Genomic DNA, 26409 nt, shown 5'->3' on the forward strand with positions numbered 1-26409 from the left:
GTCTAATTCTGTGGCTGCCACTGCTGGATTCAGTATGTGGGGCACTTCCCACTGGGAAGGAGTAAGTAAGACAATGTAGAGTTAAAAAAATAAAAGTCCTAAACTTACTACAAGATGAGAACTTGAGAACATGCTAAAAGTCAGCAATAGTTTATAGAAGGTCAAACTTTTGCAAACACCAAAGCTGACCCTACAAACAGGATCACTTGGTGAGCCCCACCCCAGCTCAGGGCAAGGGGCCTTCAGTCCCTTGTGTGTTGGCTGAAGCCATGCTGACACTTAGCCTTAAAAGTGGAGTTTGCCATTTTGAAAGTATCATTAAATCTTTAGAAATATAAAAATTGTGCAGAATTGCAACTGAAAACCCCCTTCATTCAAAAGGAAAGCAAATCTTTCTCTTTGCACTTGTGAAAACGCAGGAGGAATGTGATCCCTGAGAGCATGGGCTGCAGCCAAGCACGGGGCCAGCCATGCCACTTCAGTCTCTGTAAGATGGAGAAAGTACCAGGATTCATATGTACACACTGGGTTTGTGTTGACATTGAAAGGAACACTATAAAAGAAGAGCCACAGAGGAAATTTTCAGTTCAGGAACAAGTAACAGGTAACCAACCTGAATTCAAATGTTAACTCTCCATACTGAAGCCACCAGAGCTCCCTCATACAGAGCTTTTCGTGTTGGAAGGAAGGGAGCTAATTGGTGACTGATCAAAGATTTCTGCCTGGTAATTTACAATCATTTGGGGTCAGGATTCCTGTGGAGAGGAAAAGTGAGCATCAGTAGGATGCTAAATGATGAAAGGCTCCTATGGAGGCAGTTATATATTCACCCAAATCTCCTGTAAAAATGCAGCAATCTCCTAAGGATTATAAATCTGCTGTTCTGCAGAGGAGCCCCAGGGTCAGCTCTGTGCATCCTCTGTACTGCAGAAAGGGAAAGTAACAAAGGCTTCTATCTCCTTTCTGCACTTTCCCTGCCAGACATGGTGTCTCTTTTCCCAGGCTTTAGAGCCTCTGTATTGGCCATCACCAGGTGATTGATTTTAATAGCATGAGTTGCATAAGTGAAGCTGGTCACACACAGCAACCTGCACAGAATCCCCCCTGAGCCCACCACCACCATCAGAGCCCTCCCATCCCAGGCACACACTGCCGTGGTCACCAGCCCCTACAACTACAGAAACACTGCTCCCTGGAAGTACTCAGGAAAAGCATTTTAATCCTGCAGATGCTCATTTCTCACAACAGTTAATTTTATAACAGCAACACGATTAACGAAGATTGGTGATTTACCTAAATTGTTCACACTGGAAGGGTCAGAGGGTGGTTGGGTGCTGGAACAGCCTCCCCAGGGCAGTGGTCACAGCACTGACAGAGCTCAAGAAGCATCTGGATGATACTCGCAGGCATATGGTGTGACTCTTGGGGATGGTCCTGTGCAGGGCTGAGGTTTGGACTCAATGACCCTTGTGAGTCCCTTCCAGCTCAGGATATTCTGTGATTCTGTGGTTCTGTGACTCTGTGACTCTGTCATTCTGTGGTTCTGTGGCTCTGTGATCAGATAAGCACTGCAAATGTCACTGTACCTTGCTGGAAGGTGATCTCCCCCCAGCCACACATCACATGGGGAGAGGAGGGGAGGCTCCTACCAGCTGGTGGGTTGTGAGATTTGTGGGCCTCTGGGTAGTTCTGCAGACCTGACCCAAGGCTGAGCTGTTACACCCCGTTCCACTTGGGACAAAACCCGACAGACAGCATCTTCACAGCTCTAACTGTGACTCCACACTTGCATCTCCACATCATGGAGAGGAGCAGCTGCTGCCTTCATTGATTGCCATGGCCTGGGTCATCCAGGCACAGCCAGCAGGAGATGTAACCACTGATGGAGCTCCCACCTCTCTCGGCTGTGCACAGAAAGCAGCTCTGCTCCTGCACAGTGTCACAGTTCACCTGGGCAGGACTCAGGTGGATGAAGCCCTGCTGGTGCTGGGCACTCTGAACACTCCAACAGCCTCTGCCAGGGCCAGGCTCTGCTCTCTCTCCCCACACCCTGCTGAAGGCAGTGTCAGTATGGCTGCATGTACTGTGCTGGATTTAACTGTCAGTGTTCTGGGTACCAAATTGTCTTTATACTATTAAGAGCTGAAAGGGAATGTTTCATACTACTGTAAAGTGTGCTGTGCTGGCAATTTCAACTGCTTTTAATAATCCTAGATAATTTTTTCTCCCACTTTGTCCCGATTTGAAAGCTCAATTAATTTTGAGCTACAACTCTGTCTATCATTTCAACCACATGTGGCAGAGCGAGAATTCATGTGAGATAGTGGTTAATTTTTGGTATCTTCTGCGGCCTAATGACAGGTGTGCTGTCCTAAATAATTATCTTTCAAAAAGGGATCCCCTTAACCCTTCTCTGAAACTGAGTAGTGATCTCGGTTTTACTTCATTAAGCTCTTGACAGCTCAATGTACTCACATCTGTTACTGTTTGGTAGTTTGATTCCAAGAACACAAATCGCTTCAAGAACTGGCAACAAATTCATTCAGGCTCAGGATGCAGATCAAAATCCATCTGTTTACTAATCAAAAGCCATATTTTAATCGCAGTACAGCAGTGGTGTCAGCAATATCCTAACTTAGACCTTCTCTCTGCCCTAAATATGATAGGTAGAACTCTTCCTGTAAGCTGCATTTATTTGAATTGGATGTTTAAAATGCATCCAAGGATTCTGGAGTCTGATACTTCAGCCCTTGCCTACCAGATTTGATCAATCTGCTCACCCTGGACTAGGCCATCAGACAGTTTGCACCTACAAGCTGAACCTCGAAGTCTATTACATCAGTCACTTCTGATATGATCCTAAATTATATCAAGAGAGGAAAACAATGTGATGAATCAAATTCTAACTCGATTTTCCAATTATTTGTTTATATGGAGTAAAATCTTTTGCCTGATAAAGATGACTAATGTCTACAAAAGTCCACCTGTGCTCAGGTGTCCCAGAAGGACAAAATAAGAAATAACAGTTTGCACTGGGAGAGCACTGGGAGAGCACTACAGGAGTGCTCATCAGCACTTGGGTGGGTAACACTCCAACCTGACACGGGCTGAGCCTGGCCTGGCAAGTGAGCCACTGCCTGGGATCCACCTCAGATCCAGAGCAGGGGCAAACAGTCCTGCCAAATGGACAATGGCATGGGAGCAGCTCATGGGAGAACACGGCCCACAGAGCCCTCCCAGGAAGGGCTGGGACCGCTCAGGCCATCAGCTCTGCCCTCTGTCACTCGGGGGGAAGAGAACGCAGATGAACCACTGAGTATTCCAGTTCCTTTGGGATGAGAGATGGATGTGAGCACAATGCAAGACCGTGACTTTTTGGTTCTTCGTCTTCTCACAAAAATACAAGGGCAGATCAAAGCAGACAAGGCACATTGGGAGTCAGAGAGAAGAAAACAGTAAGTGAGGCTGTAAGGACTCTGCTGACTGGCTGCAGCTCCCGTGGAGAGTCTGATCAGGTGAGGGAATCTGTAGATTTACCTTCAAAAATGCAAATCCTAGAGAAAGGCTTACATTGCACTTTGAGACAGATCAGCATATGGCTGTAGGTGTCAGCTGCTCACTGCAAGGGCAGTTTGATTTTAGAAGAGTGAGTGAGATGATGTAGAATTATGCCATATCATTTAACTGGGAGTCCTGCAGCACTGTCAGTGGATGGCAAATGTGGAGTGGTCGGAGACTGTTACAGGATAATCACCTCTTCAAATGAGAAAGTCTGCACACATAATTTCCCATGGAATTCATTCTTCTGCTGTCCTTGCAGCAGCTTAGCTAATAAGGGAGTTAAAAGTTACCAAAGTGGTCCTCTGGAAAGAAGACCAGAGGAGGAGAGAAAGGGGAAGGAATAATTCTAAACTAAAAGAGAACTAGGTCAGGTAGGAGGTCAGAAGAGAATGACAAAATCTTTATTGATTTTTGGATGCATAAAAAAATTGAAATAAGGCTCTGCATTAAGTTCCTCCAGGTTTCTATATGTTTATTTATCACGTCTGTTATCTGGGCTGTTAGCACATAAAGGTGCTGCTGCTCTCCACTGTTGGTGCATCAGAGCAAACAGTGAAGGAAAAGGTGCAGAGTTGTGAAATAATAAGAGTGTATTCAATAGCTGTTATGAAAGATTTAGAGAGCAAGGACTATTGACAGTGCCTGAGCAACCAACCTGTGCAGCTCCTGCTGCCAGAAGTGGTATCAGACACTCGGTTTGCATCTGGAGGCAGGAGGAGGGGCCCCGAGCCAGCCCCGCTCCGGTGCCGACTCAGCACGCCAGGAACGTGCGGGACACGAGGTCTAGACTGGGAGCAGCAGTTTAGCAGGCAGCCGTCGGGAGGGAGATAATCCCAGATTAGATCTGGGCATGCCCTGGGAGCAGCAGAGCACACTCCTAGCAGGGGTTTTCATAATGAAATTTTCTTTCTGCACATACTAGCTGAAAATGTGAAATGGAAACAAGTGTGTGCGTGATGGGCAATGAAAAGGAGCATTTGAAATTTAGGAAGAAAGTACAACGGAATTTTGATTAATCAGAAAACACTTGCATCTTTCAAATGGTAGATTTGCATTTCAGTGCAGAACAAGTACACCTGGAACTGCCAAGCAGCCTTAAAGGAAGATTTCATTGAGTCAAAGCCAAATTTGCTTTCACCCGTTATTTTCCTTGATATACGGTAAGTCAGTAAGATCCCAGTTTATTCCTACCTGGGAAGAAAATCCCACGGGATTTTACAAGCTGGTTAACCCATGACCACTACATTAAGGCTCCAAAACAAATGTAGCCCATTTGCTCAGGGATGACAGATTAATAAATTGTTCCACCTCATTATCACTGTAATTCCTGACGGCATCGCTTGGAGGAAGTCTAGCAAATGACACCAGCCAAAGGTCAGTGCTCCTTTTTCAAAAACAAGATTATAAACCTTAATCCAAATATAAATGATTCAGTGGATTTATGAAAAGGCAGTAGAAATCCTGGTTTGGGTTCAAACAACACCAATCAGTGTGATGATGGGCACAGGGAACAGCCACCCTGGTGTGGGGCAGTGCTGGGCACAGAGTGCTGGGCACAGGGAACAGCCACCCTGGTGCTGGGCAGTGCTGGCCCTCCCTGGCCGTGCTGACAGCCCTGCTGGCACTGCTGCCCCAGGCTGAGTGGCTGGGGAGCAGGTACTGCACCTGAGCTACCCCAGGGCCACCAACAGCCCCGACAGGCTGGCTCCCGAGTCCTTCCTCTGGCTGGAACATCAATATGAGATATTAGAGAGGATGAACAGTAGGTTAGATAAGAGTCCTGCAATTCCAAACATGTGAATCAGGATGAAGACCCTCTTGAGCCAAGATTGAAAATAGTGCCTCATTTTAAGCTTTTGTGCTTTGCAAATGCCCCTAGAAATCTTCAAGCCTGCAGGGTCAGATTTGCAAGTTTTTGTCAACAACGGCAAAAATGAATAGAACATTTAAAGTAACAAACCCCTTGCCTGCAGGAGTTAAGGAAAAAGTAAATATCATGGAAGATTTGATGAAATTACAAGACCTAGAAGCTATGAAATACAATTTTTAATATACAAAGATGAGACCAGCTACAAACGTGCTGAGGTTTACATATTGATTAGTCTCGGCAGGGAAGCTCATAAAACCACAAGGAAATAGGAAGAAAGGTTGTGGCTCGAAAGAATTCCTCTTGATGGTGACAGTCATGCATTTTCTATATAGCCATGTGTACACTTTAGTGGATAATGTGTAGGATAGAGCAGGGCAGAGAAAACTACATCACTAAGCAAAAATACTCCTTTTTGGAATTGCTTCTACATCTGTGGAAATAGGTGAAGATTTGCTAAACTGTAGAATGGACAATTTGAAAAGGGTTGTGAAGAGAGCTGAGTACCACAAGGAGAACAGATCAGTGCAGCCAGACCCCAAGCAGCACAGGGGCTTTCAAGCCAGGATTATGTATGGAACTACAAAGGCTTCTTGTTTTCAGAGGCACAAATAGAAATCATCAAAACTCTCAGGTCAAGACTGTCTGGTGGGCCAAGCCTAACAAGGAGCACAAAATAATCTTAAACTAGCCAAAAACAGTGCTTGAGGAATTCCCTTGTCAAGGGAAACCACACTGGTACAGCAGGGCAGAGGTCTGGGATGCTCAGGGGTATAAAAAAAAGGAGAATGAAAGAGATGAGTTTATTTAGATAAATAATAACTGAATATCCAAATATCTAACTAACTCTAACCCTTAACCCTATTCAGATAAATAATCATTGAAAAGTCCCTGTCAGGAAATACCCAAAGCTGCTCCTTGTCATACAGGCAGAGGTCTGTGAACTCAGACAGCTGAGGCAGGAGCTTTGCTCTCCTGGAAGGTCCCAGTGGAGTTGGGATGCAGGAATCTGGTCCTGGCTGTGTAGGCAGCGTTGCTTGTGGATGGAACTGCTGGGGTGATTGCAGCAACCTATTACCCTGCTAGAGTCTGGTTTGCTACTGCAGAACATATGAGGTAGATAAAACATTCAAAGTTTCTGTAAATAAAGATGCCAAGCAGAAACAAACGTGAATTCTGTTTGGCAGTGAACACTGCCACCAAAGCACCTCACATTTCAAATGCTGATGTTTGTATCTTTCTCTCTGAATATTTTAAGCAGGAAGAACTGCTCTGGAGAAAGGATTACAGTAGGAAAGGAACTATAACTGTCAACCTCAGCCATGTTAGAGATTAATTCATAATGTCACTTCACTGAAAAATTACTCATATTTCACCTCTCTTTTTCCAAAGGTCTTTAATTCTCCCTCTGTAAAGGAATGTTATTTTTGCTGTTCAATTACATTTCAACCATTCAATCAGACCCAGTTCTATATAAACGTACAGGTCCTTGTTTCAGATTCCCTTGCTCAGCTTTTACTTCATGAAGAGAAGAGCTGTGTGCCAAGGTCACAACTGATTAATCTTGACCCGTGAACCTTGAAAGAATAAAGTCTTACTATAAATGTATTACTCTGCATAGTGAAGGCAAATGTACTCTGTATCCGTGAAAAACAATGCACTGATTTTTTTCTGGCTTTACTCTTTAGTTGCTAATTAAACACTTAGATACAAAATCTGTTAACTTTTTTGATAAATGATGTGCCTATAAAAAGAGTGAAATACTTTGGGCCTTGAGCAGGTGTGGTGAAGGTATCTTCTCATCAGGTGTTTTGGGGAGGATGCTTTGCCAGCCCCTGTGGATGCTCAGGGAGGAGCTGCCACAGGCACACTGCACCCCGTGACACGGACAGAATTTACAAGTGTGCATGTTTAAGGCTTCCAGTGATGTTGTGGCAATATTTCTGTATTACTAGTGCTATGAATATTTTAACATATATATCTGATATATTTGTTAGAAATCAGGCCACAAGACAGAGCCAAGTGACACGGAGTTATTTTAGGAGAAAAATTTTTCCGAAATGGATACTGTCTTCAAAAGTTCAATTATACAGTAAATAAACAAAACCACTAAACTAAACAAAGGTTTGTGGGGAAAACAAACAGAAAAAGACAACATCTACGTTCAGATCAGCCTTACAAAGCACATTTGTCATGGTGTTTGCAGTTCACTGGCAGGTTCTTAGGAGAAAATGAAGTATAGCACAGAACAGGCCTTACATCACCTGCACTTTTACGTTAACCAGGAGACAGAAAAGTCAAAACAAATTTACCAGGTGCTTCTTGTAACTGCAGTCAGGATGGGAATGTCTCCAGTTGTGACAATGCAATTAGCTGTGCTCAGTGGTCACTGTGGAGTCATTTCCAGAGTACATTAGGGCAGGCTCACAGGGGTGTTTGCAGCAGGTGATTCCATATTGCCCACGGATCTGAGGCCCAGTGCAAGGGAAAACATGATAAATCTATTTTTATCTTTAATCATTCATTTGGAAGCACTGACAGGCACATTAGGGACTCCTGTCTAAAATTAGCTCTGTTCATGCTGGAAGCAACCATTTATTCTCTCAAGCTATTTGTACTCTTAATGTCAGAAGGCTTCTGGGAGCTCTTGGTGCTTTGTGCGAGGTTCCTCTGGAATACCCAGGTTTGTTCCTAGAACGTGGCACTGCTGTCATCATTACCATCCTACAGCTCTGTGACTTCTATGTCATTAAGCTCTCCCTTAACTTGCAGACCACAAACAAAACACAAATGGCTCTCAAGAAGCTGAGCAGTAAGAGGAGGATGGATGTTTGCCATCAGGAGAGGTGCAGCAGCCATCCCAAAGAGAAATGGATTATCCTTCACCTGTGATGTGCCCATGGCTGCAAGGGTCCCATTTGGCAAGAGTGGCTCCAGCTGCTGCTTTTGGGCCCAAGGCCAGTAATGAATTACCTCTCAGTAATAAATAAACATTCCACTCTGCATGTACTCTCATCAGATGCTCCAGGGGCACAGAGAAACCCCAGCAGTGTTTATGACACTGCACTGTCAGTTCTAGTTGCCTTTTCTGAATGTATTTTCCTTCTAAAGGCTTTGGAGCACTCAGGAGCACATCAAACAATCTTCCACACCTTGGACCAGCGCTGCTGCTGCAGCCCTGCATGTTCCCCAGTGCTCAGGCAGCTCTCAGAACAGCCATCAGCTCTGCTCATGCCCGAAGTGCTCACAGACTCAGTGAGACTGGTCTGGAGAGATGAAAGGAGATTTTTAAACCAGGAGTCAATTTGTGCCCAAAGTCTCCACCACTGCAGGAGACTCACCGTGATCCCTCCTCTAGACACTGCGCCTTCACTGCCGTCTTCCCAAGAGAACAAGTGTGAAGGTGAGAGTGGTTTGGCTGTCACACAAGTCCCGAGGATGGCATGTTACATATTCACTATAAACTCCATCTGATCTAAGTCACCGTAACCGATCCCTTCGGCCGCTCCACCCGCAGTGACTGTTCCCGTGGTTGGGTCGCTCAGCCACTGGATGTCACTGTTAGTCTGAGCACATAAACCCGAACGGCATTTGTTTGGCATTAGAAAATGTTTAAAGACAGGATGAAACCGAGGGATCATCTCTTCAGATGCTTGAAAGCGTTTGCTCAGGTCTCACACTTCTGACAAGCTGATGGTGTAAGAAGAGCTTGATTTAATACGGGGTTTTTTTCTCTCTTTTGGTGACTCATTTACGAAGCTGATAACAACTCATGTGTTCCCAGTTTCACTCCTCTTCTGGCAGTAATTAATGTCCTGGTAATTCCCAGGCAGAGCCAGCCCTGCCCAGTGCTCCCGGGCCCACGCTGGCCGTGGTTTCCCGGGATGAAGAGCCCACCCTGTCCCAAAGTCTGATGTGCACAGTATCACTGTGACACTGCCATGAGGTGAGTCTGGCTGCACCTGAGAGTCATGGAGAGACAGCAAGAGGAGGCCTCATAATATCAATACATCAAAGAGGAGAGGAAAAGTATTTGAAGAAAAGATATTTAAAAGGCTGACCAATTAGTTTTACAATTATTTAAAATAACTGTTTAAAATAATGCATTGCTTTGGATCAATACTGTAATTTTAACACAGGTATAATCACTGTAAATGACATTAAGAGCTTGTCTACAGGCAAATTGCATTGCTTTGGTTATAATGGGATTGTTGAAGCTCAGCAAATCCCCAAGTCCAGATACGGTTGAAATCACAGAAAAGGAAGGGAAAGAAGTTATTCCCAAACCCTCAACTGTCCTGGGCTTACACTGACATGGCTTTTTCAGTCAAAAGAACTCCTAGATAACCAAAAGGTTTGGACTTGAAGGGGAGCAAGGGATACACCACCCCAAAACATGGAACTGTGAAGGCAGCAATGCTGAAACTTTGGTACATTTAAGCTTGCAAGAGAATCTTGAGCCAGTGCCATTAGTGTTGCCTTTTAACAGTCCTTCCACAAGGCTGTACAGCAGCTTGGGAAGAGGAGACTGGAACACACCAAAGTGCAAGGGGTGGCTTTGCAGCATTCAGACTCCTGACACCTGCCCCAGCAGAGCTCCAGAGGGTGTCTGTGCCAAGTGACACGGCCAGCAGGGACCTGCAGCAGTGACACTCCAGACGTGCTGAAGACCTTTTAATAATAGCTTACAAAACCAATGGAGAGAAACCTCTCACCTTGAAAATTTACAAGAACTTCTAAGCTGACAATCCAGAACCTGCCTTTGTTCCCCTTTAACTCCTAAAGAAATTGGGAAATAAAAAGCCAACAGCGAAAGGTACACATGAACCAGCCAAGAAAAAGGGGATTGCAGCACACAGCAGTTCTTAGGATGGAACTCCCGGGGTCAGGCTGATATCAGTCCCACTGCAGCAGCTCGAGCATGTCCCCTCAGACTCCCCTTGCTGCCCCTCAGGTCACACAGGGCACCCCTGGGCACGGGATGGGTGTGCAGCCTCAGTCCCAGCAGGTGTGTCAGCAGCACAGCGTGAGTTTTGCATCAGAACATTGACACCGTGGGAAATGCCCTGTTCTGCACACACTTCTGCCAGGTCAGAGGAAAAAGACCTTAAAGTCCTGGCCACTGAAGCTCATGGCAAAATTCCCAATTATTTAAGTGGGAACAGAAGAGAGTTCAGACCAATAACTACCTGCACCAGGTTCTGTCTCCAAAGGTGAAAACTAGAAATGAGAAGTGACCTAAATATTCAGAAATTACTTAGTGACTGTTAGCATGTCTATTTTTGAGTGGGTAACTGCAAACTCCTCAAAGAAACTTGATCACCAGAGATGAAGCTTTAGCAAGGCAGCACCTTTTAATGGATTTCAGTTAGAGGCACATAGAACCACTAATCACGTCAGTGAAAAATTGGGTCAAAGTTAGCCCCATCTTCCCCAAAGTGCTGTAAAGCTAGATTTAAGTGTATATATATTTAAATTAATATTTAATTATATATTTATATATAATTTTATATTCTACTTAACAGAGATGGCAAAATACAGTAGTGCTGTGACCCTTTTGGATGGTATTCACTAAGGGACAACAGTAAAAACACCATCTACGGGGCATTTTTTGATAAGTCTACTTTCAGCCCTGTTCTCAGTAGATAAAAAATCTATATTAATTAGTGAGTCAAAAACCCTTCTACAATTCCTAACACGCTGGGCAGAGACAGGGATATTTTGCACCTGTTAATAAACAGAATAAGATGCAACATGGATGTAAGCAAACACATTGATCTGTTATTTGTGGCTGTACAGATCTGTAAACAAGAAAATAGGGATAAATAAAGATGTATTATTTTCCACTGATATTTCCAGACTGCATGGCTGTATTTCACCACATGCTCACATGTGAAGCCTTAAGTCCAAGGCACTTTGGCACAGGGTGCCATGGCTGGTGGCCCCTCGTTGGCCGCGGGCAGTGCCGGCCGTGGAGCCTCGTTCTCTGGGAGCTGTGCCCTCGTACTGCTCAGCCAGCAGCTGGGGAAGGTTCCATTTTCAGATGTTGTTCACCACCAGTGCCTAAAGGTGACATGCTCACTAAACAGGCCTGCTGCAAACAATACCAGATAAGACATAAAAGCCATATTGGATTACCCAGTCCACATCTCCCAGTGCTGCAAAAAGAAATGCCAAACGCTGGGGGGTTTCTCGCTTGCAGCATTCAGCAGCCTTTCCATTATGCATTGCCTGATCCTTTGCCAGATTTCTTGAGGAAAACCAAGAGCTAGGATGAATAGGAAGAGCTTGTCTAGAGGTCACACTGTGGGAGCTGGGAAGGCAGAGGCTGTTGTTCCACGTGCCCTAACGCCTCACTTGGCCCTTCCTTCCTCGCTCTACCCACTTTTCAATATGAGCCTCCTGCTCAAGCAAGTCTTACAGATAACAATGATATCAGTATTATTATGTTTATTAACTAACCTTAATGCTAGAAGTAAATCCAGGACCCCAAAAGTGGATCGGGACTTTTACTGTTGTGTGGCACAGACGAAGAGTTTAAATTCTAAATCATGCAATTGTTCAAATACAAATTATAGGACCTGAAGTAACTTCATACTGTAACTTTAAATTTTAAATGCTTTAATAGTGATTGCTGCTGCTTCACAGAAGTTTACTTCTCATTTTACAGCAAATCTGAGCTGCACTCCTTTCTCAGTTTGTCACCCCCTCACCAGGTGTACTCCTCCTACTCACCTGCAGCTTTTCCGTTTTCCTCTGGACTGGCTTCCTGGAGCACGACTTCACAGCTGACACAAATCGTAAAGCTGTTTACACAAGCATGGACCTGAGTGTGGAGCTGAGCTCCTGTTGGTGAGGAATTACTCTTTACAGTTCCACTACACGACTCCACGTGTTGGCTTTGAGCTACCAGCTCCTCAGGGCAAGGTTTAAATTAGGTCCTCTTCTGCTTTTTTCTTTTTTTTTTTTTTTAAACCAGGAAACTATTTATATTCATTTCAAGCTTTGTAATCTGCTCCAACCCACTGTTCAAAAATAACAAACAAACGAATACCCAAAGCTAAATGTTTGCTCTAAACCCCCTTTGTCAGCCCCTATTTAATCAGCCTTGTGGCACATTGGAAAACAGAGTATTTAGTTCCACTTCATTATTATAGAGGTAAAAAAAATCTTACACTCAGGCTTAAAGCACCCAAATACCTAAAGCCATATTCTAATCTGCACAGCACACGGGTGTAGAACAGGCAGGCAATTTTCATTTCCTTGGGGCAACACCGTTCCTGGTGACTGGCAGGGGCTCTCTGTGTTCCATCAGCCCTTCCTGAGCAGCTCCCAGGGGTGTTCAGCTGCCCTTGCTGGGACAGGGAGCACATTGTGTGCAGTGGGTGTCAAGGAGGGCATCAGAGGGACTAGGGCAAGGAAATTTGAAATTAGAAATGCGTAGAGCTTAGCTGAAATTAGCAGGAATTTAGCAGTGCTGCAGTGACAGGCACCCACAATCAAAGCAAAGAGTTTTACCCTTAATATGTATTGCAAACCCTCCCTTATGGCCTGTCCAGGGGCCTGCTCACAGCATGGATTTGGGACACTGGAGAAAAGAGGGCCAGGAGAGGTTCTAAACTGGAGATGACTCTCATGTCATCCTCTTGTGGTAAAAATCCCCACAAAATTCTGTGGTGTAACAGACAATTAGGAACAGGATTCCATGACCTCTGAGATGGCATCTGAGTGGACTGAATTACAGATGGTCATTCCAATTGTCTGGTCCTTCAGCAGGTTTTCAAATGGCATCTGAGAATGTGAGATTGTTGATAAATGAGCCCCAGATTACGTTAATGACAAAGTGATTGAACTCATTTGGGTTTGGTTCTTTCACATGTTCATCAACATTCTAATACAAAAACAAACAAATGTAAACACTGTCTGATGATGCTGGTAAAAATCATCAACAGAGATCGAAGAATTAACTAAAGTGGAAAAAAAAATCTCTGGGGAAGAAACCTATCTGGAACTTTCAGTTTTGAAATATGTAAAGCTGACCATTCCTTTCTCTGTCTTTTCTCTCTGACTGGGCACTGCCTTCATCAATGTACACAACCACATTAATTCCTGCCCTTAGGAAGCTGATATGAAATCATCCTTCTGCTGGGCCAAAAAGATGGAGGTATTCTAAAAGCAGTCATGTTAAAATATAAGAAAAAAAGACAAAATTATCATTTCTTTATATTTCACAAAAAAATTGAAGACAAGATAATGAAGCAATTCTGGATCTAGCAAGCAAGCAAAACCTCGTTATTTTAAGTTGTTTCTCAAAATAAATAAATTTCAGGGACTAGAATTGCTCAGCTTGTTCACTGTGTACTGGTCAGAGATAAGAGGCAACCTTGGTTTGCTGGCGTAGCTGTGTAAGCACGTCCCAGTAAGAGCAGAGCGTCCCGGTAAGGGCAGAGCTGATGCTCAGCGCGGGGCTCCTCCACGTGAGCAGGGTCAGTCGGGGATTACCGTGCCCGCTACTGGGCGTCTGTCCTCTCACTCACAACCAAAAGCTTGGCCTAATGAAGCTTTTTCTCTCTCCAAGTTGCCTTGAACTGGGAGAACCTCTGCCCCTCTCCCGTGCGCGGCCGAAGGGCCGAGGAGGGGGAGATGCCCAGCGGGTTGCTCGGGGGGCGAGCAGGGGATGTCTGGGGTGGGATCGCCGCGCAGGCTGCGGGCGGTTTGCCAGCCACAGGTTGTTCTCGCCTGCGCAGCCCCTGTGTGTGCAGGGCTCAGAGATGCGCGCTGCCTGCACGGCAGCTGCACAGGGAGAGGCTGATCCGAAACACAGACACGTCAGCACGGCAGAAACCCCTCCTCCGTGGGACGGTCCGCGAGGGATCCAACGGGCAGGAGCGCCCCGGACAGACGCGCTCCTCCCAGCGCAATTGTGACTATCGCGGCCGTGGCGGAGAGAGGGGGAGGAGGGCGGATGATGCAAGGGCTTGGCAGCACTCTCAGCGATCGCCAGACTGCCGAGAGAGGCAGCGCTGGGACCCACCGACCGCCCGGCCCTGGCAGCGCCTGCGGGGCTGGGACCGCAGACAGAGCCCTCGGTGTGTGTGTGCGGGGCTGGGACCGCAGACAGAGCCCTTGGTGTGTGTGTGCGGGGCTGGGACCGCAGACAGAGCCCTCGGTGTGTGTGTGCGGGGCTGGGAGCACAGACAGAGCCCTTGGTGTGTGTGTGCGGGGCTGGGAGCACAGACAGAGCCCTTGGTGTGTGTGCGGGGCTGGGACCGCAGACAGAGCCCTCGGTGTGTGTGTGCGGGGCTGGGACCGCAGACAGAGCCCTCGGTGTGTGTGTGCGGGGCTGGGACCGCAGACAGAGCCGTCGGGGTGTGTGCGGGGCTGGGATCACAGAGCCCGCAGGGCCTCAGGACTCTCAGCATCGGCATCTGGCGCAGCCCCGGGCACACTCGGCCTCCCACCCTCGGCTTCCCACCCTACCAGCACAGTTTATCCAGCAGCTGTGAGATTTACTCCACCACCACCGGCTCTTAGTCACTTCTCTTCAGAGCTCATTACAAAGAGTAATTAAATGGTCATAACGTCCCCAGTCTTAACCCTATTTAGTAGATAAAGTGGATAATTAAGCACTGTTAGCTCTGTTTTGCCATGGAAACTGGTGAGAGAGGCTAACACAAGGTCACAGGGCCAGTCTGAGTCAACTCAGGATTATAGTACATCAGTTACTGTCTCATTCATCCAAAAATGCCAAGATTTTCCTTGACTTTAAGGAGTTATAGATCAAAACTGCTGAGAAATCTAACGCAAAGAAGTATTACATGATTTAATGAAGAGAGTATCTGAGAACTTGAAATGAGCACTGGTATGTATTCCATCTGCCAGGTGAGACAACACCATCTCTTTTAAACACACTGCCTGCTGTAGCTAATTGTCTCATATGCATATCCTTGTACTCACATATAACGAAGCAATGAGATGTGACCAGTCTGATACCGGCCTCTGAAAATGAGTTTTAAATGTCCTTATTTGTAGTTGCCCAGGTAGAACCACAAGCCCCTGACAGTTGTTCTCTGTCACGTGTGTAGCTGCAGTGACAGCTCTGAGATGCTGACCAGGCCTCTCCCCTGAGAGCACCTTCCCCACACTGCCCGTGAGTCACTGGGCTGTCTCCGAACCACTGTATCCTGCAGGATATAAATAGCTCCATTCCTATAAACTATTATCTCACTTTCAGCCAGTCCCTTTGCTTCATTCTGAAGTGTTTATTTTGCCCTAACTGCCAGCCTGAAGGTGGAATGCTATTTTCAGCCTATGAGATGCCTAAAGAGAGATGAATTTTGAAATACTCCCCTTCCCCTCTTTTTTTTAATACCTTAGTACTTAACACAAGATGCTACAAATGGAAGACCTCTATTTATTCACAACATGTGAATAAAACTGACAAATTTTCTCTACTTATACATCTCAACCTGATTTCTACGGAGCGGAAAAGACTTCAAACCTTTTTGGCTTCACTCCCATGGCAGACCAGTAAGGCTCAAGAAGAGACCATGTTCACTGTGTGTAGGGGCCTCCAGAGAGCCACTGCTGCGGACAACGACTGCCCAACAAAGTCTGGGGTAATTTCAACAAGCAGCTGCACTGGGCCATCCCATCTCCCTGATCCAGATTGTCTTCCAAAGCTTTCTTAGGAAATCCATGATTACACCCACATAATCACAACAAACTTTGAATCTCATACTTCCATTTAAACCTATGGAAAATTTGTACAGAGGCAAAGAGTGGGAAAAGCAGACCCATTAAATAATGTGTAGATGATGAAGAACACCTTACACAACGCACTGAGGTGGAAAAGCCTTTAAAAGACAATTGCCTTTACAGAATGTTGAATCAGTGTAAAAAGCAGAGTTTGAAAACTGCCTTTATATGTAAAATTCTTGATGAGAACTGAGTGGAGGGTCATTTCTTGCCAAGTAATTCAGGTATAACCAGGCTTGATGCACCTGTGCCACGATCCCAGTACCAAACATGGGCTAACATTCCCTAAATTGGGTCCACACTCCAGTGCAGTTCAGAAGTTAAATGACTTGGGTAGCTTCTTTCTCATGTGGACAGACCCATTGCTCGCAGTGCAGCACAGCTCTGTCTGAGGGCACGGAGGAGGTGCCAGAAAAGAATAACACTGGAGATACCCAAAAGATTTAGACAGTTTTACTGCTTAAAAACCACCCCAAAAACGAGCAACCAAAGCAACACAAAGCAAGGTCTCAAAAAGCCCAGCCTTTCTAGAGAAATGGAAGGCAGCTGGAGCTGCTGCAGGGACTGGACTGGTGATCCAGGGATGTCCCTCTCCCGGCTGCAGAGCCACCTTCCCGCCTGGCTCCAAACCAGTGTCATTGTTAATTGGATGCTGAGTGAGGTATCTGGCCACCTGGCACTCTGTCTGGCTCCAAGCTGATGATCAACTCACTTGGCAGGCTAAGTGGGGAACTGGCCACCTGGCTAAGACGGGGGCTACAGACCCTCTGCCGAGCCGGCCACCGCCCTGCTCAGAGGTTTGTGATCGTGGATACCAACAGCCACTTCTCTCTTCTGCTGGGTTCTCCTCTCCCATCACAGCTGGGATGCTCACAGACAAACTCATGATCCCCTCCTCTCTTTCTTTCCTTCTGTCTGCTATGACGGATAGACGGAATCCTGCCTTCATTGCTAAATGGAATAAAATGAGCTTCTTGCCTTCTCCTGCAATTTCTTTAAATTATTCCAAGTTCCCTACCCAGATTAAAATGTGTACTAGCTGCTGGGTTTAACAACATTTTTTGAATGGAGTAGTTTATTGAGTATTTTTTTAATTAGTAAAAATACTGATAAATTAAAAATAACATCAAAACAAAGAACTGGATAAGAATGCTATGAAATCAGACTCATGCCTGAAGGCAAGATTCTCCACTTGCTTTGCACTCTGTTCTATTATTAGCACTTACAAAACCTTAGTGAGAAAGGCCATGATTTTTATTTGATTTTTTTAACATTCATTTTGCATACATGTAAATTACTCCACAAGAAACAAGGTAATCAAAAATGAAGAATGAAATGCACAGAAATAAATCAATACAGGATTCTAGAGTGCTGTCAGTGGCACTCAGTGAAATGGCTTAAGTTCTGCTACGAAAATTAATTTTACTACAAGACCTTAAAGACTTAATACAAGTCCTCAGATTTTCTACTCCATTTCCAACGTGCCATGAGGAGGTTCTGCAGTGGTTTTAAGCTGGTCTTGGGATACAGTAAGTAGATAATGTCAAGCTCTTACATCCATTACGAATGATCTGAAAAGAATGTACTTTGCTAATTGCAATCTTTGCACAGAAATGCCATCACTGGTTGGAACAGGGCTGTGTTCACTGTTTGACTGCCTTCTTTAAACTGAAGGACCTGCTCCAGGTGACTTCAGTGGGGACTTTCCATAAGCTTATACAAGGTGGAAGAAAGTATACTAGATATTCATTAAGGCAGGAATGAATGCTAAACTATTCAAATTGCTGTCTTCGCATTATTTTTAACTTTTTTTCAGCTGAACAACTGATTTTCCTGCATCCATGCTGGAGAAGGTTTCAGGAAACTCTTACTGCTTTTTAGGGAGCCCTTACCAGCACGAGCACCACCTCTGACTACCCCTGAGCAGCCTTTACTCTCCTTTACCTAGTAAGCCTCCACCAATCCATTTACTGCCAATCTTCATACGAATTTATGGGTGAGTCAGGAGCCCACATGCCAAACCACAACCACCACCAGCCACTGCAGGGAATTCCTTGCCCTCCAGAAGCCTCCTCCCGCAGAGCAGCATCACTCCCCTCCACAGTCACCATCTGATTGTCTCTCAGATCACCCCACTGCTCCCTTGGGATGAAAGGCTTTGCCATGCCCCTGGCTCTCAGTGCCCCTGCTGACCTGCCTGCATTGCCAGCACCCTCCACGTGCTGCTGGTACCTGCTCCTGGGAGCAGGGTCTCACCACTGCTGCACTGCAGAGCCCTCACCACTCAAGGTTCACACTAGAGAGGCTCCTGCTTGCTTATTTGACTCCACTTATCCATTCTGGCTTTACAGCCACATGTAACTCCACTTGGCTCCCCTTTATGTCTCAGAGCTCACATAAACACCGGACTACTAATATTAAAAAAGAAAATCCAGCAATTTTAGCTGAATTTTAGTTTCAGGACTCTAAATGCCGGGCTACAAGAGGCTCCCTTGTGCTCCCTGACTGTATCAGAGCTCCAATTACCAAGTCATTAGGTGACAGCTCGTTGGCACAGACTCCTGCCAGCGTGTTCAGCTCTCCCTGAGCTCAGTGCTTCCCATTTTTCTGCCTGGCCATGCATCCCCCCAGCAAGGACCCCCATTATGTTTTAATCTTCAGCGGGTAAAGGGCTGCTGAACACGGACGATTGCCATTTCCAAGCGTGACATTTAACACTGCTGGGGTTTTATTTTCCCCATCTCAGGCGGCAGTGGAACACTTGTTGCTAACAGGCTTTGAAGACTTCCAGGTGTGTACAGGGATGATGGAAATTGTGGGGCAAGGGATTTATTACAAAAGCTCAGCATTCAGTGTTATCTTAGGGAAGCGTGTGTCCCTCTCTGCTGTAGCTGTCCCTGCTGATACCAACCCAGCTGGAGCCGAGTGCCTGTGAGCATCTCAGTTTTAGTGCCCTGGAAAAGGTTGTTTTTCCTTAACTGGTCTGGCAGCCCCAGAATATCTCTGTGCACTCTAATTCATGCAGTATTGTAAGTAATGACAGATAATGCTATCAAGGTCTGTTCCTAGAATATAGGGATTAACTCACCTCATTAAAATGTATACATTCTGCATAGAATAATACAGGACTACTTCAGAACAACTTCAGCCCAGAGATATTATGTTCCATGAGAATGTTGTGGTTTAGGAATGATATTAAAAATTAATCCTCTCCTGGCCAAAACCAAGACAGAGAACTAGGATGATCTCTAGCTGTCCTCTACTTCCCTGTATTCAGATTTTTGTAATTTTTTTAGATGAGTACATAGTCATCATAGCACTGAGCACCTTTAAAAACCTAAAATAGACTACATTAGCTTAAATTTCTAGGTAGTAAAGAAACTCGAGAGGAGAGAAACATAATTAACTTGGAGCATGGAAAGATTCCCTTGTGGGAAAACCACCCTGAACTGAAAAAAGTGGTTTGTACAAAGTACATAATGGTGAACACACAGAACCTGCCAGGTTACACACGCCGAAGGCTGATGTCTCAGGTTGAAGGTGGAAATGTTTTTGGTTTATTTTCCCCTGAGAATCTGTTTCTAGACATTTAAAACTTACTTGATTTTTTGGTTATTAAAATGCAATCAACACTGTTTTCAGTGTTTGGTCTTTTTCTGTCACGAAAAGGAAAATAAAAGCTGTGTTTCTGGAATTGCCTACAGGCATCTCTCTGCATTCAAAAAATGCTGCTGAAAGCTCTGCTGGCACGTTGAGCCCAGCTCTGCTCACCTGAAAATAAAAGGTGAAGATCTCCTGAGCATCAGCAGATAGACAAGGTAGGGGATGGAGAATGCAGCAGTCTGTACAGAAGTACCAGACCCTCCAAAAAAGAAGCCACTTTTCCCAAATTATTCCGTTTTTTCCCTTGTGACTTACTTTTTCTTTTAAACTCAGTACAGTAACTCTTAGCAGTTTCTGGGATGCTTAATTTCTTCCTGCTTCTGCACCAGAAGCTCTGTGATCAGTGAGAATTGCACACACAGCTGCTCCAGGACCAGGTTCCTGGGTTGGCATTCCCCAGCTGTGGACACGCCTGTTCCTACAGAGGTGCAAGTGGCTGCACAAAGGTGAATTTTACAGAACTGACTGTTACAGCTGAAAATTTTATAGTCCAGACTCCCACAGTAGTCATTACTGTCTTATCATAATTCAACTGCTTTTTACCAGCCCTACCAATGCCATTGTTCTGGCACATTGTCAGTGCCCTTCCCAACACCGCCTGCTTTGGTTTGGGTTTGGTTTTTTTTAATCATGGTTACATTGGCAACTTAAAAGAAAACAAAAGGTATTTTCTTCAGATGCGTTATGTACCATCAGGCCTCTGAATTCTAAGTCCTAAGAAATAAGAATCCTAGGAAATATTGCTATTGGAAGAAAAAACTTTGCAAACTCAAGCTCCCAATTTATGCACTTCTCAATCTCTGTGGGTGGGTCAGCACCCCCGGCTGTTTTACATCCTCCTGCACAAATCCTTAAAGGAGGCAAATTAGTTGCTTGGTTAGTTTTGAAAAATTCCAGAGTAGCTTTGCAAATACAATGTGTCAGAAGACTGTACAGATCAGATATGTTCCATAGAGTTCATATCAATAAATCTGCTTTGTCAGTATGTCAGAAATGTTAGGAGATACTTCGTATTGTCTTGTGCCATAAGATGACAAAACTGTTCTAATCCAATCTCTCCTTCTCAGAGCCTGCTTAATAATGAAGAAGCTGCCATAGGAGATAAAACAGTGAATACAGATAATGCAACGAAGCCTGAAAACGGGGACAGAGAAAACTCTCCAGGCCAAATGGAAACCTACTGGGACTCTCTAAATGAACCAAAGAGGAGTTTATTCCCATGTTTTTAAGAATTACTAAATCATTCTTAATTAGAAATCCTTCTCAATTCCAAATAAGGATTGTCATCATTTATTAACACCATTTCTAACCAAGGATATCACTATGGTTTAAAATGAGAACAAACTGAACCTCACAACTGTCATTTTTATAATTCCAGTCTCACATCTTGTTCCTAGTTACAGCTGTGGATCATTCCTGGCTATGCCAGAAGGAGTACTGGTGTAAAATAAAGGGTAAACCCACTGAAAATTATGTCCTGTCCTCTGCTGAGCCCACTCTGCTCCACGTCTCTTTCAGTCATATAATAATTTATTGAACTGTGAAACTATTCACTAAAACATTCTATTACATAACTATAATCTCCTTTCAGTGCAGCTCTAACTGGCACCAGTGGAAGTTTTGCCTGCAAATTCTTATGTCACGGTTGGATGCTGATTTTTCACCTTCAGGTAAAGTTCTGCTCCCTTTTTCATAGAGAGCTCTTAAAATCACAGAACTCAGTCTTTTATAAATCTTTAAGGTAATACATATTAGTTTAATGAAATTTGTTTAGAGTTGCCTATTTAGAAAGAACACAGAAAATCCAGTGGAGAGTGAGGGACAATGTATCCTTTCCAAAGCAATTTTAATAAAGTGCGCTTTCTAACCTAGCCAAAAATATCACAGCCTAAAATGTATCTTTTTCTAATTATAGATATAAACATAATGAGGTCACTGAGGGCACTAAATGATGCTTAGAACAAATAACAGAAGTACACAAAAGGTCTGAGGGAGAAGTGCAGCCAGCAGAGTGTGGAGGCACACTCACTGTCTGCTATAAACACTGCAGAGCAGTTGGGTGATTAATTCCACCACGGTCACCAAGAGCTTCACCACTGGTTTGGGAAGAGATTTTTTCCAATACTTGATAGTATTATTTTTGTGGTGACATTTACTGAAGCACAAATATAAACAGACTTCATAAACATGAATGAATAATGCTGGCATTGGAAATGTTTTAAGGAGTATTCAAGAGACATGAAATGATTTGCCCCAAAGAAGAGGAGTTCCCAAGAGAACAAAGCACAGGACATGACAGTGTATCAGTGTTAAGAATTTGTAACTTCTCCAAAAATGGACAGATGTTCCTTCTTTCTTCCCCTTGCCTCCCTATTCAGAATTACAGCTCCAGCCAGAGGGGATTGACTAAAGCAGTGTTTGTGTTTGTATACCACAGAACAAACCCTTTCACTGCCTCTGTCCTTTATAGTTCCCAAAGCTGCACTTCCCTGGGCAGCAGCTGCAGCTCCCCAAAAGCCACAGCAAGCTCTGCCTCGTGCTGTGTCTGTGGCTTTGTTGTCTGACAAAAGTTTTAAATCTCAGACTTTTTCTTCCATTTACAATTTTCAGTAAATTTACTAGAAAATACCTACCGTGACAGGTGATATCTCTAAGTTATCCTTCCTCACAATCACTTAAGATAAAACAGTATTAATTATAGCTGTTCTCTGGAGGCAAAGCAGTGGTAAGGAGGCAGGCTGAGGTTCCTGTTCCCTGGTGCCATGTGCCATGAGGAGCAGCCCTGCAGGGTTTCATCACCAGCCAGCACCAGACTGAATCACAGCATCACTAACGTGAGTAATTGCTTGCCAGAAGTTTCAGTTCCAGAATGTGTCAAATGTATAATTTGACTAGGGTGTGTATCTGTGCATGGGCTGGTGCTGGTGCATTCTTATGGCCGTGAATCACACGGCATTTGAGCCACCTACCTCCTGCTTGTGGGGAAGGTGCAACATTCCAATTGGAAAGAAACCTGGACCATCCTTTCAGAAGTTGATGGGGCTCTCAGCACACACCTATTTCAACTCCTCAGCCTTCCAGTTAGACCAATAACATCCATGATGTTGCTGAGAAACAATAGTTTCTAATCTAAAAGGGAATTTTCATTTTCCAGTAATAATAAATATTCTAAAATTTAAAAAATGAAACATCGGTATGGCATTTACACTTTTGAATAGTTCTATTTGTTAGTAAATGGTAAATGTTGCTGTTTTTAATGGGGGAATAGATTGTCAGTTTACTAAAGCTGGTACAGGTTTGTTAGCTAAACAGATTGTACACTAGGAAAAGAGCATTAATTTTGCCTGTAAGAGGAAGTGTTTCTGTTCAGGATTATATTGCTGTTTAGAAGACATGTAAGATTTAAAGTCATCTTGCCAGCAGGCATTGAGCAGGCTCCCTGCATACCTCAGCCTGTAGTTCCAAACTCCTCTGCAGTGTGTGAGTGACCTCAGCAGTGCAGTCCATCCTCCTGCGGGAGAAGCAGCACCAGGGGCTGGAGTGGGCTCTGCTGCCGCGGGCCCTGCGGAGCACAGGAGGGCTGGTCACACACGGGAGGGTTGGTCACACACGGGAGGGTTGGTCACACACACACAGGAGGGTTGGTTACACACACACAGGAGGGTTGGTCACACACACACAGGAGGGTTGGTCACACACAGGAGGGTTGGTTACACACGGGAGGGTTGGTCACACACAGGAGGGTTGTCACACACACACAGGAGGGTTGGTCACACACAGGAGGGTTGGTTACACACGGGAGGGTTGGTTACACACACACAGGAGGGTTGGTCACACATGGGAGGGTTGTCACACACAGGAGGGTTGGTCACACACACACAGGAGGGTTGGTCACACAGGAGGGTTGGTCACACACAGGAGGGTTGGTCACACAGGAGGGTTGGTCACACACACACAGGAGGGTTGGTCACACACACACAGGAGGGTTGTCACACACAGGAGGGTTGGTCACACAGGAGGGTTGTCACAGGGCACAGCCCCAGGGCAGTCACACTGCAGCACTCCCTCTGGGACAGCCCCCTGACAGGTCCCACACAGCTCTTCCCATTTCCCACATCTCTAATGGAATGACATTATGAGTAACATCTTTCTCCAATATTCATGGCCTGACTACATGAAGATGCATGGCCCATGAAGTTGGGTCTGGAGTGCTGCAGCACCCCTCGGGCAGAGGCCACACTTGTTGAACAACAGATCTGTGCTGTAAAAGCAGAACTTTAAAGAGCTGCTCATGACTCTGCAATAGTAAAGCAATACCTATGGCTGAAATAACTTGGAAGGAAGAAACTCTTCACTTAGAAGCAAATTGCAGAATTCTGTGTTATATATAAACAATGAAATTATAAAAGCACGAAGAATAACGCAAGAACATCTTTTAACATTAGGCTGAGTGCAATAAAAACACCCTTTGATGATGATTATACAGAAGTCTATATACACTCTCTCTATATACCCTATGATGATCCTATAAAATGCAAGCAGTGTCACTTAGCATTGCTGGCAGGGCTTTATTACTGCAAGTGGAAAGGAATATAGTGAAAGGAATTTAGAAGAGGGGTGGATAGTGTCAGCAGTAACAACATACATGATTACACATCACTATAATTAGCAATGGAATTTGAAGAATTAAAAAAGCATCACATTTGCTTTGTTTTCAACTGTGCTTTTGACTCAGCAGCACTGCCAGTGATACACAGGGCAGAAATGTTTATCTCATCCTGTTCAAAACATAAACCAACTAGAAGGAGAAATGCTTCCAGTGACCAAGGGTAAAAACCTCAATGTGAAAAGGTCCCTGGAAACCCCTCCAGAAGGCAGTTTAATCCAAATCTGGGATAACTATGGATTAAGAGTACATTGATGTTAGTTTGTGCTCCCTCTTTTAACACTACTGCCTCATGCTCATGTGCTTTGGCCTGTTTTCCCAATCTTAGGTTATATCTGCTTGTTCTACTTTGACACAAATTTGGGAACCAACCTTACATTGCTGCCTCTAACAATGGTAGTTTCTTTTATTTACCTGAAGTGTGACTCCTGCAGGTACAGGTGAGTGGCCAGGGGGTGCTGAGGTATGACAAGGCCTGTGCTGGAGCCTATCCAACTGCTGAACTGCAGCTGTGCAGCACATCTGGGGCAGCCAGCAGCAATTAATTGGATCCCAAACACCAGCATGGGCCTTTGCAGCAGTTTTCTATGCAAATCAGGTACTTATGCACAAATTATTCTGGTTAGCTACAGGAGCCATGATGACCTAATCTGCATGTTCAGCTGCAGCACTAGCATGAGACCTGTGTGCAGCTTTTGCAGGCGATAATGCATGCCCAATTAGATTAAAAGGTGGATCCTTTATTATCTCTGCACTGCTTTATCATCCTTTTTATTAGGAATGTGCATGTTAGTGGTCTTCACTGTAACTCAGAAAAACATTTTGAAGATATAAGAAATAATTTGTTGAAACTGTTAAATAAAAGCTTTTAAAATAAGTATATTTGTCCTTGAATAAGTGCAATTCTCATAAATTTTAAGATTTTGGGAACAGAAAACGTCTTCTTGTATGGTAATAAATACGTGCAATTAATACTCTTACATTAAAAACTTTAACAAGCCTAAAGTTTTAAAGGTTAAAGTTGTTGCATGCAACACTCGCTTTCCCAGCCTCACAAAAAAAGGATATTTTTAACATCCCCCTGTATGGGGACAGAGAGGGTGAACATGAGCAGACACGGATTACAGCTCCAAAAAACACAGAAGAACTAACAGATAAACTGGGACTACCAGGGGAGCCAGGCCCAGGGCAGTCAGGGCCTCAAGGGTGAGCACCTCCAGGGTGAGCAACCAGGTCTGTGTCAGGGCCTCTGTCAGAATACACCAGTGAAAACACAACTGATAAGCGGCTGAAATGCTACTTGTACCTGGACTTTCATCCTTTGCCTCTAGGAAAAGCAGTTTCTGAACTAACATGTGAGTTTAAAGAAGGAAGCACGTGAAAGTAATATCTATCAGAATACTATTGAACTAACAAAGGCTAACCAAAGACTATTGAATCAAGATATAGAAATATACTGTCATTGACAGTAACACAAACTCCTTATAAAGTGTATGTGATCAGCTGTCCAGATGAGAAGTAAAACGGAACAAACACAGGCATAGGAACTTCTAACAGTAAAACCAGAACACATGCTGAAAATCTAATTTTCATTTTCTTCATACTTAACTAGAAAAGAGGTTCACTTCAATGAAAAATTCTACTGCAACAGGTGAAGACTTTGCACAGGGACAAGGTTCCCAACACTGAGCTACCTCAGAGACAGGATTTGTTTATCTTTTTTTTTTAATGCTATTAAGACTGTCGGGTAGAGAAGGACACACAGATTGCCCTCTTCCTTACGTTCATAATGTAGAAGAAAGGCTACATGAGTACTGGAAGTGGGATTGCTAAAACTTTTGCATGTATGTAAACAATAGAGTGGACACTTAGCAGTTCTAGAGCCAAGTCTTGC

At 44.5% G+C, this 26409-nt stretch overlaps 1 long non-coding RNA gene across 1 annotated transcript; it reads left to right on the forward strand.

Moving 5' to 3' along the window:
* Positions 1-3401: 3401 nt before the first annotated feature.
* On the forward strand, positions 3402-8429 carry LOC116796631. The gene is made up of 3 exons (XR_004360455.1): positions 3402-3515; positions 7235-7329; positions 8201-8429. It is a non-coding gene; the product is annotated as an uncharacterized LOC116796631 (long non-coding RNA).
* Positions 8430-26409: the final 17980 nt, after the last annotated feature.

This window comes from Chiroxiphia lanceolata, chromosome 20, assembly GCF_009829145.1.
Source record: "Chiroxiphia lanceolata isolate bChiLan1 chromosome 20, bChiLan1.pri, whole genome shotgun sequence".
NCBI classification, from domain to species: Eukaryota; Metazoa; Chordata; class Aves; order Passeriformes; family Pipridae; genus Chiroxiphia; species Chiroxiphia lanceolata.